This window comes from Cavia porcellus, unplaced genomic scaffold (assembly GCF_034190915.1).
Source record: "Cavia porcellus strain 051 isolate PalLab524CR breed Dunkin Hartley unplaced genomic scaffold, mCavPor4.1 scaffold_7, whole genome shotgun sequence".
In the NCBI taxonomy this organism is placed as follows: Eukaryota; Metazoa; Chordata; class Mammalia; order Rodentia; family Caviidae; genus Cavia; species Cavia porcellus.
The window spans coordinates 6,185,579-6,201,332 of NW_026947490.1; positions in this window are offsets into that span (position 1 = coordinate 6,185,579).

Here is a 15,754-nt window from a genome sequence, read left to right on the forward strand (position 1 = left end):
CAAAGGTCCATACTAATTTGCCTTCTCATTAGCAGTATACATGTGGTTCTATTTATGTTTTTCTTTTTCTTCATACCAGGGATTGAACTCACAACCTTGGAATCCCCAGGCAGGTGCTTACACCACTGAGCTAAGTCCTCAGCCCAATTTGTGTTCTTCTAAACGTTGCCTTATGGTGTTGCTTCCATGCATTTTGGTGGGACAACTGGTTTGGCTCAGACAAGGCCAGTGCAGGGGAAAGACACTCGGAGAGGGATGTAGTGGCCGCTTAGGCAGCAGACCACTGTGAGGTCCTCCCTGTGTCCTTGATTTGCAAAGTCTCTGTTAGAGGCTTCATGTCACACTGTGCTCTGGATGTCACTGCTTGTGAGAAATGGCAGGATGGCCAGGAGCTCTTCTTCTTGGCTTCCACAGCTGCCAGGGAGTCAATACTTGCAGCTTCCAGGCCACTGACTTTGCCCTTTCAGCATTTGTGCCACCACAGCTGCCTGCCCTATCACTCAGTCATAGGCGTGCCCCCTTGGCTCCCTGGACTCAGCTACCTGACAAGGTCTGGGCTGTTCTCTGGGAAACTAGACCATCTCCTACTCTGAGCTCAACTCCAGTCTCTCATGTACTGTAACTGCAGTACCAGCTTGCAGTTGGGAAGTAATGGAAGCTTTAGGAGGTGGAGCCTAGTGTAAGAAGCTTGGGTCATCAGGAATTGAAGGCCTTGAAGGAGATATTGGGATCCTGGTCCTTTTCTCTCTATCTCTTTGCCTTCCAGCCACCATAAAATAAACAAAACTGCCACATACTCCTCACCATGATGCTCTGCCTTGCAACAGCCTCAATAGCAATGTGTAAAAGGGACTACGGACTAAAACCTCTGAAACCATGAATCAAAACAAACTTTTCCCCCTTTAAGTGGGTTTATTTCAGGTATTTTGTAACAGAGCTAACACAGAAGTGTATATAATGTGGAGACTCTCCTCCTACCAGCCTCTCTCCTCTAGGAAAACTGTAGTTGACCAACTTATTGTAGATATTATCAGAGACATTCTGTGCATACACAACATATACATGTATGTTCTGTGCATACGTATGCGTATGGAAACAAGAAGTTTATGCAAAAGTAGCACACTCTACACAGTATTGTATACTTTCCTTGTATTTCCTATTATCATGAAACTAATTTTATTTCAGAATGTAAAATTCTGTGTCTTCCTTCTAATGTCAGTGTTGATTTCCTTTGGATCCACATGTTGTTATTTGAGCAATCCTTCATTTAGGGATGGATGTTTGGGTTGCTTCCAGTCTGTCTTTAAACAACACTGAAGTTAAGCTAAGGGTACCGATGCATTTTGGGTATGTATAACTGTATCTACATGATAAAACTCCAGAAGGGAGAGGGCTCTGCCGAAGGGCACATAGGCATTGTTTGGATAGGTGTTTGGACAGGTGTATCTGACTGTATCTGAGTGTATCTTGTTTGGATAGGTGTATCTGAGTGGCCCACCTTAGGGATTGTACCAACTGACACTTCCACCAGCACTACTCAGAAATACCTGTTTCCTAGCCCATCACAACACAGGGTATTATCAGATCTGATCTTCTTCACCATCCTGATAGGTGAAAATGTAAGCTTTATCAACTCTGACAGCAAAGGCTGGAGAAATGTCACCAGTGGCCAGGCCTGGAAAACCTCCAGTTCTGTCCTTGGCCACTAAGCAGCTGAGACTAGCATACTACGTGCTTCCCTACATGGCCCTCAGGCCTCCTAGAGGTACAGCTTCAAGAGTCTGATTTTTCCAGTTGTCTTTCTCTTTTTTTCAATAGCTTCCTCAGGGATGGATGAAATGTGGGGCCTTGCAGCTGAGGAGACAAGTGCAGGGCATTTAAGGACAGGACAGCAGCGGTGAGCTCCTACAGTTTCTTGCTTCCTCTGAGAAGTAGAGGGACAAAGGCATGAGTGCCTTTTCAGGACACATTACACTCATGCCTTCTGATTGTTTTGCATTTGACACTCATCAACTCTCTCCTGGTAATCTGAGTAACAACTTTATATAAGGAGAAGGCACCCAGCTTCTCACATTAAAAATGCACCAGTTTGCTTGGATGTTAGCTTTTCCCCTCTCACTGATTTGCCACTGTCCTGCCTCTTCCTAGCAATTCGTCCTCCCAAGGAGATGACCCCTAGTAATGATGGCTCGACTTAATGATGATGCAGGACAATGCTTACTCAATGGCAGCTGTAGAAGAGCCACAGCCCCTGGGGTTGACCATGTGACTACAAAGGAGAAACAACTGATGCGCCCCAGAGTTCTGTGCTGAAACTATGGTGTTCACGCAGTAGATCGGGTATTCTATAAATGCATCATTTTGGATTCGGGGTGGACTTACTGGGTTGTAAACCCCTCATTAAGAGCATCTATAGTTTCTGAAATGCACCCATTTTGCTAAAATCAGTATTTTGGGGGACAGATAGAGTATGGGTGCTGGAATCTTTTCATGAGGGTTGAGATGGAGAGGCCTGGCTAAGAAGAGAAAGGAGATTTAGGTTTATTCAGGTGTTTTGTTTCCAAAAAGTTTAAAGTTGCCAGGCATGGTGGCACATGAATGTGACCCCAGCATTGGGGAGGCTGAGGTAGGAGGTTCACCGCAAGTTCAAGGTCAACTTGGGTTACATAGTGAGTTCGAGGTCAACCTGAACTGCATAGTGAGACTGTTTCAAAACAAAAACAAGAAGTTTAAAATGACCTTCTCAATGCAGATGGAGATAACATCACACAGTTAGGGATATGCTTTTTGTATTCTGGTTATTTTCTTTTTCTTTTAGTTTTTTCACAGTTTCAGCCTCCTAATGGTGAAGCTCATCATAAAAATGTGTATCCTAATGGTCAACAAGAAGAATCAATAACAAGCAACGGGAAATTTCTAATGTTCAGTTCCAGACAAACCCTGTCCCAAGCCTTTCATCCTGGGTTGCCTGCCGAGGATTCCCTTCAGAGCATACCTGGGAGGAAGCAAGAAGGGCACTGAGCCCGCTTGTCTTCGGGGGATCTTGAAGACTGGGTCACAGGAGGTGATACTCATTTTCCAGGAACAAATCTGGCCAGGAGATGCTTGTGTCAAAGGTGTCAGTTAAAGACTATGCCTGGGACTGGAGTACATATAGTTTCTGATTGAGATCAAAAAGAGAAAAAAGAGACATGCAATTTAGTGGGAAGGCCACATATTTCCTTTTACTCATCCTCTAATTTAAAATCCTATCCTCTGGTTGATTGCATGGGCTGCTGTCTACCTGGACAAAGAAATATTAAGATGACTTGAGAGATATTTGGGAAGGAGACATTAGAAAGCCTCACCCTACCCCTTCTCCAAGATTCATTTGATTACTGCAAAGGAAGAAAATTGGCCAGCTAGGAGTGAGAGTAAATCCAGCACTGAAGGCTTTTCCAGAGGATTAGCAGGATTGTTGTGTGATAAAGTAGCCCCAAATTGTAGGTGAATTGAAAAGTCAACTTTAGAGGAATGACAGTGACCTACCTTTTATGCTTGTTTATTAGTCAGCTTTCCTGTTGCTGTATATAATCCCTGACAGCTACAACTTAAAGAAAAGGAAGGAAAGTCTAACTTGCTTTAGGAGATTCAGTACGTATGTGATCAGCCAGTGCTTCTAAATCACATGTCAGGTACAGTTATAGCAATGACCCCACTCTTCCGGTGCCAATTTGATTTTCTGTTGCTGGACACAGTGACTACCATTCATAGCTTAAACCGGGGGGAGGTTTAATGTGGCTCATGCTTTAAGGGGAGTCAGTGCACAGTCAGCTGGTTCGAAGGAGGAAACATTAAGAACCTGATGGGGCAAAGACGCTTCATTCATGGTGGCTCCGAAGCAGAACACAGGAATGTTGCCAGAGTGGAAGAGGCAAGGGACCAGGCACAGGCCCGAAGCTATGCTTCCAGGACCCACCCATATATTTCTCCTTTTGAGGAAAGTGTTGCTGCCTTGGGCGGTACAAAAAGCACTTGTTCTGTAGCCAACAACTCTGTCTACGATTCTCCATCCTGCACTCTTAAGTATATTTTACGGCTTCTCTGAGTTTTGATTTTTTTTACCTGAGAAGAAGAGATTGTTATTTACTTCCCAGAGAACTGAAAAGATACAATAAAATAATCTGGGCACATGGAAACCTCCTAACGTTAGAGCTCTAAGCATGATGCCGAGCCAAGGCTTAGTTCCCGCTTTTCTGAGACTCTGTTCTTTAAGCAGGTGAGTCTGTGTGTTTGAGGCAGAAATATCTCAAAGGGTCCATTTAACCTGTCAGAATCATAAAATTAAATAAACTTTGGCACATTGTTCCTAAAATGCTTTAACACACACTGAACTTTTTTTTTGAGAGCAAGTCCCATGTGTTTCTAAGAATACATCCAGTTTTAACATGCCATGAGTCTATTATTTCAATATTTATTAATATCTAGAGGATTCTACTAAAAGTAACTGCTAAAGCCATACTACATTAAATGAGTTTCCTTTTAGACACTATGCCCTGTGTACATAAAAATTCCTCCTTCTAGGTAGAAATCTATGGCAAGAACTTTGATTTAAAGAACCAACTTTTGGCTCAGAAGACAATCTCCTAGCAGCTCTGCCATTTCCAGCTAAACTTAAACAGCAGTTTTTGCCAGTTTTTGGCAGTGTCTCCTTCACTGCAAAAGATGCCTGGTGATGAGAAGCACGCGCACAAGCTCAGCCCCCAGAATGAACATTTGATGAGGTGATGATTTGTGTAAGTAACACAGAAAGAAGGTGTAGAGCAACAGAGAAAGAAGCATACCTTTATACTGAGTTGTGAAAGAGGACCTGGAACATCAAAACTCACGTAGATTGGTCATTATAGAACTTTTGAGAGCTTACTCTAACAGAGGGAGACTGTTCTGGAGAAAGGTTTGGCCACATGTCCCCAGAAGAGTTTGCACGTAATTTGATGGGATGAGGAGGTGATGGGTACGGGGGAGAGTGAGAAGAGAGAGAGACTAAAATCTTGGCTAATGCAATATCTATGCTTAAGCTTTAAATTTAGTCCCAGACTTCAGGCACTTGCAGCACTGGCTATCTCATTTGCAGGACCCAATGCCAAGTAAAACTGAAACTGTAGGGCCCTTTGTTCAAAAATTATTGGGAGTTTTGAGAAAGTAATGGCAGAGCATTCAAGTCTGGGCTCCTCTGAACGTGAGGCCGTGTGTGTCTGCGCGGACCACACGTTCGTGGAGTTGATCCTGGCACAGGAGGCGAAGGCCACAGTGGACCCTTGGGGATGTGCTTTTGAAACCATGGCCTTGTAAAATATTTAGCACTGGTACATATTCAGTGAACTTTGTATTCTGATTTTTAAAATTTCAATATGGGCTTCATATATTGATGATGGACATTTTCAAACAGGAAGGAAAAAATTTAAGCAGAGAAAACAGTATCGACAAAAGTCAATCTGTTTTCCTACTTACCCTGATGTTGAACTATTGAACTGCTAGTCGGAAATATAGCTGCTCGCTCAGTGTAGATGGCTGTGCGCAGATCAGCAGAAACCTGTTAATTGGCAGCAGGCCAGCTGCACTGGGCTGAGCGTGTCACTTTTAAAGTATGACATACTTAGGAAATGTGACACCTCTAACGCTTCATATATATTTATCAAAATAGCACATGCACATGGTGTAAAATGAAAAACAGTACATTTCCTAAAAAGTTATAAGAAAAACAGCTGCCAGACACCTACCAACCTCAGCTCTCAGGCTGGCTTCCTGGACTTTCAACTCTCAGGCAGTTGCTTACGGTCTTTACCATCATGCAATATTTGAATTTATCAATTTTCAGCACTATCTGTTTACTTCCTTGAAGGAGATAGTTCTTATGTGTAGAAACTCATTATTTTTTGGGCATGCCTCATATTGGGAATTTTCTGCATAGCTCCCAAGATAGGAGACGTAGAAATTACATCCCACCCCCCTCATTGCTGGGGTTCAGGAATGTCATTTAGACATCACCAATCAGATGTACCTGCTGAAAATTTTAATTCCAAAGTGAACTGTCAAGGAAAAAGGGTAGTGGGGGGAAGGATACTTCTGCTGACCTTGGTGGCATCTGGTGTAACTTTTGGTAGGAGGATGGAGCAGGGCCTCTGATACATGCTCCGTGTGACAGCAGCGTGATACTGTCACTATCCAGTATATGCCTGAGCATTGCTCCTTGAGGGTCTGGAGAGCTACTTGATACCCTTTAACAGCCTTGATTCTGCTTTAACAAGCCATAGTAGAGCTTGTTGCTTGCAACTTATAGCTTCGGCCTTCACATTCAGTAGGTGAAACTGTGATTCTTTACCTTTGACATGGTTTGCATTATGTCATCATCATCAGTTTTGATTAAATTAATCTTTTTTTTTTTTTTTGTCTTTTTCATTTTTATCGGTACCGGGGATTGAACTCACGACTGCCTGCTTGCAAGGCAGGCGCTTATGCCGCTGAGCTAAATCCCCAGCCCCTAAATTAATCTTTATTATGACCATGTAACAGCTGTTTAGTGCTGACCCAAGTTGCATGCTAGATGTTTTGGGATGTTAAAATAAATCTTTTTTTTCCCCCTCAGTTGAGACACAGGCTCCAAGAAGATCCCAATGAGCCCTGAGTCCTATATCCTAGACGGAGGCATGAGGTCACTGAGCAGGATTGCTTTGGTGAGTTCAGTAATTAGATGCTGCCCCAGCTTTAGTCTAGGTGAAGAGACTGGAGAGGCTCAGGGAGTTGGAGATTAGGTAACTGTTTTGGAGGGACTGATCAGGGTACTGAGACTCCTAGTACTAGCACTTTCCTTTCCCACATCAAGCACACCTCCCAGAAGGGATGGGAAACAGTACAGTGGGACAAGAACTTAATTCATTTCATGTTTCTGGCTGCAAACTGAATTGGTTGTGAACTGAATCAGATTCCCCCTAAGGTTCAGTGTAAATAAAGTTAACCTGTTATGACTCCCACAAACACAGTTGCAAACCAATTCTGGCAGCAAACCGAATCAAATTTTCCAATAAGGTTCAATGAGGATACGGTTAATATGTTCTGAGCTATATGTATTTTTTAACCACAAAAATATGAGCCAAAGTATAGTGCAGTACAGCATAAAGAGAGAACACTAACCTTGTTGAGGTGACTTCTGGGATGGAGGACAGGAAGGTAGGGAGTATTCTTTGGAGGGAGGTTCCCTTTCAGAAGGACATCAGAGGATCTCCTTCAGGGGTTTCCTTTTTTCTTTGTCTCAGCTTCAGGATCAATTTTGACAAAAAAAGAAAAAAAACCACTCTGCACGATGTCAATTGTTTTTTCCTGTGTTACCTAACCCACTGGTAATGAGAGACCATGTTATAGTTCAGAGTCACCGCTGTTAGTTACGGTTTTATGTTGGGGTGGTGCTTCCCAAAGAAACCCTTGCACTCATCCCACTTTTTCATAATGGATTTTCACCACATCACTGCTCACCTCCTCCCTATCTTCCTCTTCCTCAACAAGAGCAATGGTCCTTAGCAAGTGCCTTCTGCCGCTTCCTCTGGAGTTTAGCAAGTTCTTCCACTGTCAGCTCCCCTAATGGTCCCCAGTAAGCTCCTCCATGTCTGCACCATCAATGCCCAGACCCATCCTCCTGCTCGTGGACACAGCCTCCTCTACTACCGTTCAAAGTCATGTTCAGTGACACAGTCCGGCCACAGTTTCCTCCAGGCTGTTTAAGGTCTGGTACATGACATCTTCCCAGGCTTTGTCAATGAGGTTGATATGGTGGAGGACATTGACATGTCTCTTCCAGAACTCTTTCTGAGTCAAGGTCATCTATTCTGAGACATTAAGACACTTGGTGGGGGGGCTGAGGATTTAGCTCAGCGGCATAAGTACCTGTCTTGCAAGCAGGCAGTCGTGAGTTCGATCCCCGGTACCAATAAAAATGAAAAAGACAAAAAAAAAAAAAAAAAAAGACACTTGGTGGAAAGCACATTTGTGTAAGGCTTCTTGAATCTGCTGATCACCTGCTGATCCATGGGTTGCAGAAGAGATGGTGTACGTGTGTGACTGGACTTTTAAGAAGTCCTAGTCAGCATCCACACCATCCGCTAAGGTTGGCGGTGTACTGGGGCAGGGCCATTAGAAGACAGTTTTCAGGAAGTTGTCAGATTGTTTTCAGGTTGTCAGAAGGATAGTTCTTGAGTGAGTGTGAACACCTTATGCACCCATCCCATGGACAGTTGCCTGGTGACCCAAGGCTATGAATTGGCTTGCCACATGCCAGGCAGGCATTGTGTTCCTCGAATGCCCAAAAGGTCTGGGAATGGTATGTCAGTAGTGGCTTCATCTTCACATTACATTTGCTTGCAGCAAGAGTCAATCTGTCCTGCATGGGTTTGTGCCCCAGCAGTGCCATTTCCTCATGCAATATCGATTCTATGAGCATCTTCTTCCAGAAGAGCTCAGTTTAATCACAGGTGAACACTTGCTGAATGATATATCCTTCTGCCTTCATGAACTTCATGAATTCTTTCTTGTAGGCATCTACAGCGGCCTTGTTAGAACAAGAAGCCTCACCAAGTCATATCACACTGTAGATAGAATTTCTGCTGTGGAATTTATCAAACTACTCTCTGCTGGCTTCAAGTTCATCACTTTCTCCCCTCCCTCACTTCAAGTTGTCACACTTGTAAAGGGATTTTCTTGCAGTAAATCACTGTGCGATTTCCTGGCTTTTTTACTGATCCGAGCTTCACTAAGGCTCTCACCTCTGGCTGTATCTCCTTCAACCACACTAGCAAAACTTTTTCCACCTCTTCCAGCACTTCTGCCCCCTGCTTGGTTCATATTGTTACTCCTTTGGTCACATCAGCTCCTTTGATGGGATCTTTATTCTTCAAAACTGTCAAAATTGTCGACTTCACCATTTTGTACTTTGAGGCCAGATGGGTCACAGGAATACCATGGTCATGCCTTTCTACAATTTCCTTCTTCTGTTCTATGGTTGTTTTCTTCAAAACTTTCTTTTTACCATTCTCACTCTGTACTTTCTTGTTATGTTCATTATTGCTCTGCACATTCTTGTCACTTTCATCACTACTGTGCACATTCTGGTTATCTCTGTCACCACTGTTGGCATTCTTGGCACCCTCAGTACCACTCTGCACTTGCTACCATCAGGCTTGCTTTTCATTTTCTTTGGAGTCATGCTGGACTGAATAAGAATGCAAAGTTCTGTGTGCACTAAAAAGCATATGAGAAAGCTTTACAGCAGTATGGCACAGGTCTGTCTATGACCACAATCTGGACTGGAGGAAGCCATGGCCACACCCTCAGAGCAGGTTTCAAAGAGAATGGTCTGGAAGAAATGGTGATCCCAGGAGGAGGACGGACCCCTGGGTACCCTAGGCTTGAAGGGGAAATACTTGAGGACCAGACAGGGAAAGCTATTCACCTGAGTCAATAGAACTGCATGCGAGAAAATTCCAAATATGGTGGGATGGGATGTCTGTATTCCTTCAGCACAGAAGGAATCTTGGCTATCTTAGGACAGCGGCTGTCAAATAAGGCATTTTTCCCCTCCCTCACTTCAATTTACCTCTTTTTTCTCCTCTGCTTTCACCCTGAAGGGCAAGAGACCTTGCTTAGCAAACTGAGAGTAAACTATTTCCCCCCACGCTCTTCGTGATTTGATGGTTTGTACCAAGAAGTCTGCTGTAATTCTGATGGGTGTTCCCTTGTAAGTGATCTGTTTCTTGTCTCTGACAGCTTTTAATATTCTTATCTTATATTGGATTTCTGGAATTTTGATTATTATATGCCTGGGTGTAGTTCTGTTTGGGTTGTAGGTGGCTGAGGTCCTGTATGCCTCATATATCTGAGTATCTTTACCTTTTGCTAAATTAGAGAAATTTTCCTGGATTATTTCTGTGAATAGCCTTTGTAGTTCATTTGTTTGTGTCCCTACTTCTTCTTTTACGTTCTTAATTCTTAAGTTATAGATCCTCTTATCATCTTCTAGCCTTTGTATTATTGCTGTTTGTTTCCTTGTTATTTTTAAGAAGTTTTTCATTTCATGCTCCCACATTACAAATTTGTTCTCCAGTTCAGATAATCTATCCTTAGTTTCTTTCAAGCTGTTATGCCAGCTTTCAATACAGTTTTTAGTTTCCTGGTAATCTCTTTGAACCTGCTTCATGTATTCTATCTTTTCTCTATTTTCTCCATCAAACAATTCTCCCCTCTTTTTCTGTTCTTCCATTCCACCATCTGTTTTTTCTTGGGCGGTACTTAGCATTTCTCTAACTATTCTACTTATATCTTGCTTTAGGTCATTAAACACTTCACTTTTGAACTCGTCTATGGGGCTCTGGAGATATAGCTTTATGTCTATTGGTGCTTTATGTCTATTGGTGTCTGATATTGCATGTTTTCTATCCTCATTCTCCTTTGCATTAACCTTTCCTGGATCAGTGTTCTCAGGATTGGGGACTGAGGACCCTTTCTTGTTGCTCCCTCTTCCTATACTTTTTGTTTCTTCCATACAAGTATATATAGGAGGCCCAGTTTCTGTCTTTGTCGGTTACAGTTTGTTTGAATCCGATGGCTAGGTGTTCCCACCCACTGCAGTGTACTAGGGAGACACAGACCTGGGCAGCCTCTGCTGGGCCCGCCCCTCCAGGTCAACCTGCTGAAGGCTTCACTGCATTAGGGTGCACCACCAGGCGCTGGGACCTGGTTTGGGCTCGCCTACTGGGTCTTAGTCTGTGGCGTCACCCAGGCCAAGCGCTCCCCACCAATCCCGCTTGAGAGGGGAATATGCGACCAAAGTCATTGCAGCGTCCTGTTCTGGCTAATCTGCCCAGTTCCAGAATGTCCTCTGTTGGAGCCTCCTAGTCTATGGAAGGGTTCCTGTTCCTCTCACTCACTGCAGGTCGATGCAGGGCTCCCCGCCAGTCCTGCTTAAACTCCGTCCGCCGATTCCTGCTCTCAGAGGTTTCGTGTTCTGTCCCTGCCATTCCGATTCAGATGCAGCAGTGGCAGCAGGAAATTCAAATCGTGGGTTCCAGCTTCCGCACTGAGATTTTATCTGTTCTGGTTATAACACCGGGATTGCATTTCCAGTTGGTTTCTCTCAGCTTAGTTCGTCCCTGGGTCAGCAAGGTATATCTCCCCTTGCTTAGGACTCCTTACACCGTACCATTCCTGAATTCTAAGCTGGCTATCTGAGAGAGCCTCCATAGCTGCTGTTATCTATCTGCCATGTTCTCCCAGAAGTCTGTCAAGAGGGGCTTTTCAAAAGGCAGATGTCAGAACTGCGGAATTGGGGGACAGTGAGCCAGCTTTCCAAATGATGATCCCAAAATGTCAACATCTGGTGATTTTTATTCTGAGTCTCAAGGGAAGAGTCTATTAATCTGCCTTCCAAGGGTCTGAGCAGGAGGGGCTGAGGCTGGGATGGGTAGGGCTTCCACCATCATCAGTAGATTTTCACTTTAAAGCTGCATTCCCAGCCAAGTTCCCCAACTCCTTGCTTAGTTACCTGAGTGTCATTAGCTGAATTTTAGAGAACATTTCCTATGTCAGATCTGTCTCAGGGCTAAGGCTAGGGTTAGGATTCAACTGTGTACATTTTTAAACCATGTTCTTTTTTCCACCTTGAGACTCGCTGTCACTTTCTGTACACTTGGTATCCCTTTTCCAGGGTTCCGTGGGATGGGAGGGGTAACTCATGAGGGATGGATTTGTGTTTCTATTGTTCCTTTCAGAGCATTTGTTGATTTTCTACTCGTTTTACTGCCTTGTCTTTGTGGATTTATATTTCCTTCTCTGTCATTTCCATAGTTTTGGGAAGAACAAGGGGGAAAAGATGCAGTTAATCTGATGAGAAGTCACCACTATTATCTTACAAAACCCATCTCTACCCTTCGAGAAATTCTTGTTTCGGATTCATTGACTTGGAATCATTACACCTCATTTTGTAGAAACTGGTCATCTTTATTCAAGTACTGGGCAAAGTTCCAAACTTTAAAAAAAATTATTTAACTGAACAGCGCATGGCAGGCCTTCACAATAACAGAAGTGGTCCCAGTTCATGGTCAACCTTAAAGACCTTTTCACTGGTTTATATTAGGCTCCTTCTTCTTTATCCTCAGTCCAAAACTTCAGTAGTGTTCAAATATTTTCTAGAACACAGTCAGCTATTCTTTTTGCTCAGGTTGGTAGTATGTTAATATCATGATGTGTGGGGGGAAACATATGACAGGAGCAGTTAAAATTCCTACTCAACATCTGTCCTCTCTTCTTCCTTTCCAATGGAAACTTCCTGTTGTTTAGAGCAGCCATGTGCCCAGTTTTAAAGTTAAATCTCCATTTCCCAGTCTCTTTCAGAGGTCAGCGCCCTGGGGAAGTTCTGATCAGTGAAATGGGTGCCGAAGCTCCTCGTGGGACTTCTGGGAAGTCTCTTTCAGCTACAGCTCACTCAGCTGGAGCAAAGCATTTGACCACAGCCTTTCTCCCTCCTCACTGTTACCCAGCCTGTGACACTATACAGGGCTAGGGTGGCATCAGTGGACCAGCATGAGGACCCAAGCCATGGAGTCAAGATGACTGAAGGACAGGACAAAAGACTGGGTCTTACATGGTCCTGCCAGGTCACTGCATCAGACCCCACCTGCTTATCTTTGGGCTTCTTATTCTGTGAGAAGATAAAACCTTTAATATATTCAAAGCACTGTTTAGTCACATTTTCAATTTCTTGCAGCTGAGTCCAACCCACACTGACATGGATTTCCTCCATGTCTGTTAAGAGTCTGCTCAGTTATATGTTCAGAGGGGGTGGTGACAGAGGCTTCCATCTGTAAGGATGTGGCAGATGCTGCTGGTGCCCTGACCATCAGCCCTTCATGCTCACTAGTTCTCTGACGCCAGCCTGACTGCCATCTGCCAATACCCATGATTCTTTGCTGGAGGGCGCCCTCTGGTTATGGATTCTGCTTTGTTTTCCACCTGGGGCAGGAGAGGGAGCTCTAGGGAGTACTGGCCCCTCCCTTCTATGGGTGGGGAGTCCATGAAGGACGGAGTTGGTGTGTAACTACCTTGGCTCCCTAGCCTCTCAAGTGGGGCAGATTCGGGGGGGGGGGGCTTGTAGTACAAGCTCAGGCCATGGTTCCTGCTCAACCAGCACTGCAAAAATCTGGACTATTAGCCATTCACCAACCCTTCTTTTTCTCCATAATTGTCTGTGATCCACATGCCCTCTGTGTCAGACTGATGCAGAATCATCAGTGCAAGGCCCAGCCTGGGGGGCATTCTAATGAGGTTGCTATTGGTGGCCAGAAAAGAAGACAAATGGAGAAGGCACCAACACCAGGTCTGTAGCTTATGGTGAACTGGGCATTTTATTGTGCATAGGTTGACTTTTTTCGGTTCTCATTCCTTCTGCAGGTTATCAGAAGGTCATTAATCATGTTTCAAAGCCAGGTGTGGTGGTATACACCTGTAAGCTCAGCACCATGGGAGGTTGAAGCCAGAGGATTGGAAGTTTGATCCCAGCCTAGGTAACTTAGCCACTTAGCAAGACCCTCTCGTGAATACGAGAAAAAAAAATGGGCTGGAGATGTAGCTCAGTGAAATAGCCCTGTTCATCTGCCAGTACCACCCCTTGACCTCTAAAAATGCATTTTTCAGGTAGTACCCAGTTAGAATACAAGTTTGCAATAACTTTAGTTTTTAATAATTTTTTTTAGAATGAGGAGTATGCTTGAAGAATAGAGCTAAATCATATGTCCCTATTGTTCAAAGAAAAATCTCTGATTTAAACTAATGTGTCCCACTGACAAAGTTGGTTCAGAACCTAGTCAGACCTTGGGTCTGAGGGCCAGGCAGATTAAACTACAATTGGTGTAGAATATTCCAAGTTGTATTAAGACTGACTTGTTCCCTCAGGCCAGGGAGAAACATACTACTGTCTGAAGCCAAAATGGGTCCAACACCCATTTTTGTAAATAAAGTTTTATTGGAACACAGCCATGTACATTGGTTTACATAATTCCCATGGCTGCTTTTATGTTACAAAATAGAGTTGATTAGTTTTTAGAGTCTCTTTGGCTTAAATATTTACAGTCTAGAACTTTATGGAAAGATTTGCTGACCCCTGTCGTAGGCAAGCACCAAATACCATACCTCCACTGCCTCTTCAGGAAATACCGCCTCACTCCCTGCCTCCACCTCCTGGGAAGTTCCACTCCAATTCCTGGAAGGGCATTTCTGAGCCTTCAGTGTGACAGAGTCATCTGACAATCTGTTGTTAAAAATATAGGTTCTGACTCAGTACTTCAGGATGGGGCCCAAGGCTGTGTTACTAAAAAGCTGGCAGGACGCATGGGGCGCTGAGGACAGCGCTGTGAGGTCAACACTCTGAGGGTCTAAGTAACTGGATTTACCTCACTGGAAAACTTTTGTTTTCATGTGGTACTGGAGATCGAATCCAAGGCCTTTACACTGAGCTACATTATCAACGCTTTTTCATTCTATATTTTGAGGCAAGGTTTCATTCAGTTGCACAATTGCCTTGTCTGGGCTCAAATTTGGGGTTCTCCTGTCTTGGCCTCCCAGTGCTGGGCTCCCCGGCATCACCCCGGGTGCTAAACAGCTTCTGACTGATATTGCTCATGGTTGGGTCTTGCCAGGCAAAACATGGCCGCCCTGTCAGATTCTCCGCCTGGCCCTTCACAGCACACCAACCTCACAGGGAAGCCCAGCCTCCCCTTTCTAATGAGCTCCGCTCTGCTGAGAGGCAACTTCAGAGTTAAAGCGCTGTGACGCCAAAAGCAGGAGAGCTGCCAGGACTCTAATTAGTCTCCGTTTTTATATTTAGTTTGCTATTAGATAATGCACGACACCTGCTCACTAGACAGATCTGTTTTTAATCTCCTGTTTCCCTTTCTTGGCCGTGTGGCAGCATAGCCATGTTGCACTGCATGAGTAATAGACTGAAAGCCAAATCAAATAGCCGTTTCTTTAGAATTAGAAACACAACAGTGACTAAAAACAACTTTAGCCTGCTTGGGGCCGCGCAGGAGGTGCTGGTGGGGAAGACAGCTCAGTGTCTGGAACGAGGCTGCCAGAGCTCAGAGTTCAGGCTTGGACTGCTTTCTGCTCCACTGAGTGTTTGAAATGCATTTCTCACTCTCAGAAGGGAAGAGGAAGAAGTTAGGGAATAATCTCCTTCTGCTGTCCCCACCCCTGAATTGGGCATTGAATCCAGGGCCTTCACCCTGAGCTACAGCCTTGGCCATCTTTCATTTGTCCCTCTGAAGCGGGGTCTTACTAGGAGGCTAGGTTGCCCACGCTAGGCTACAACTTGTAATTCCCTTGCTTCAACCTCCGAGAGTGCTGGTTTTCCTGGACTACACCATGGCTCTCTGCTTTGCTGCTGGGTTTTAAGCAGACAGCAGGCACACAGTCTGTACAGAAATGATCTAGCTGTTTCTAATTTTGATTTGATTATTGCACTAATGTGAAGTTGCTCTAAATATTCTCAGGACCCTTAGGGGTCCTGAGACCTTTTTCCAGATGCTGTCAGTGAACCAGAAATACCGAATCCATCTGCAAACTTTCCTTCTTGGGTCCTTGGGCTTACTATCTGTTTGGCAATGGCTGGAACTGACAGACAGATGTGGAAATTCAAATCCATGAATCATGAAAGATCTATAGATGGGCAGCAAAT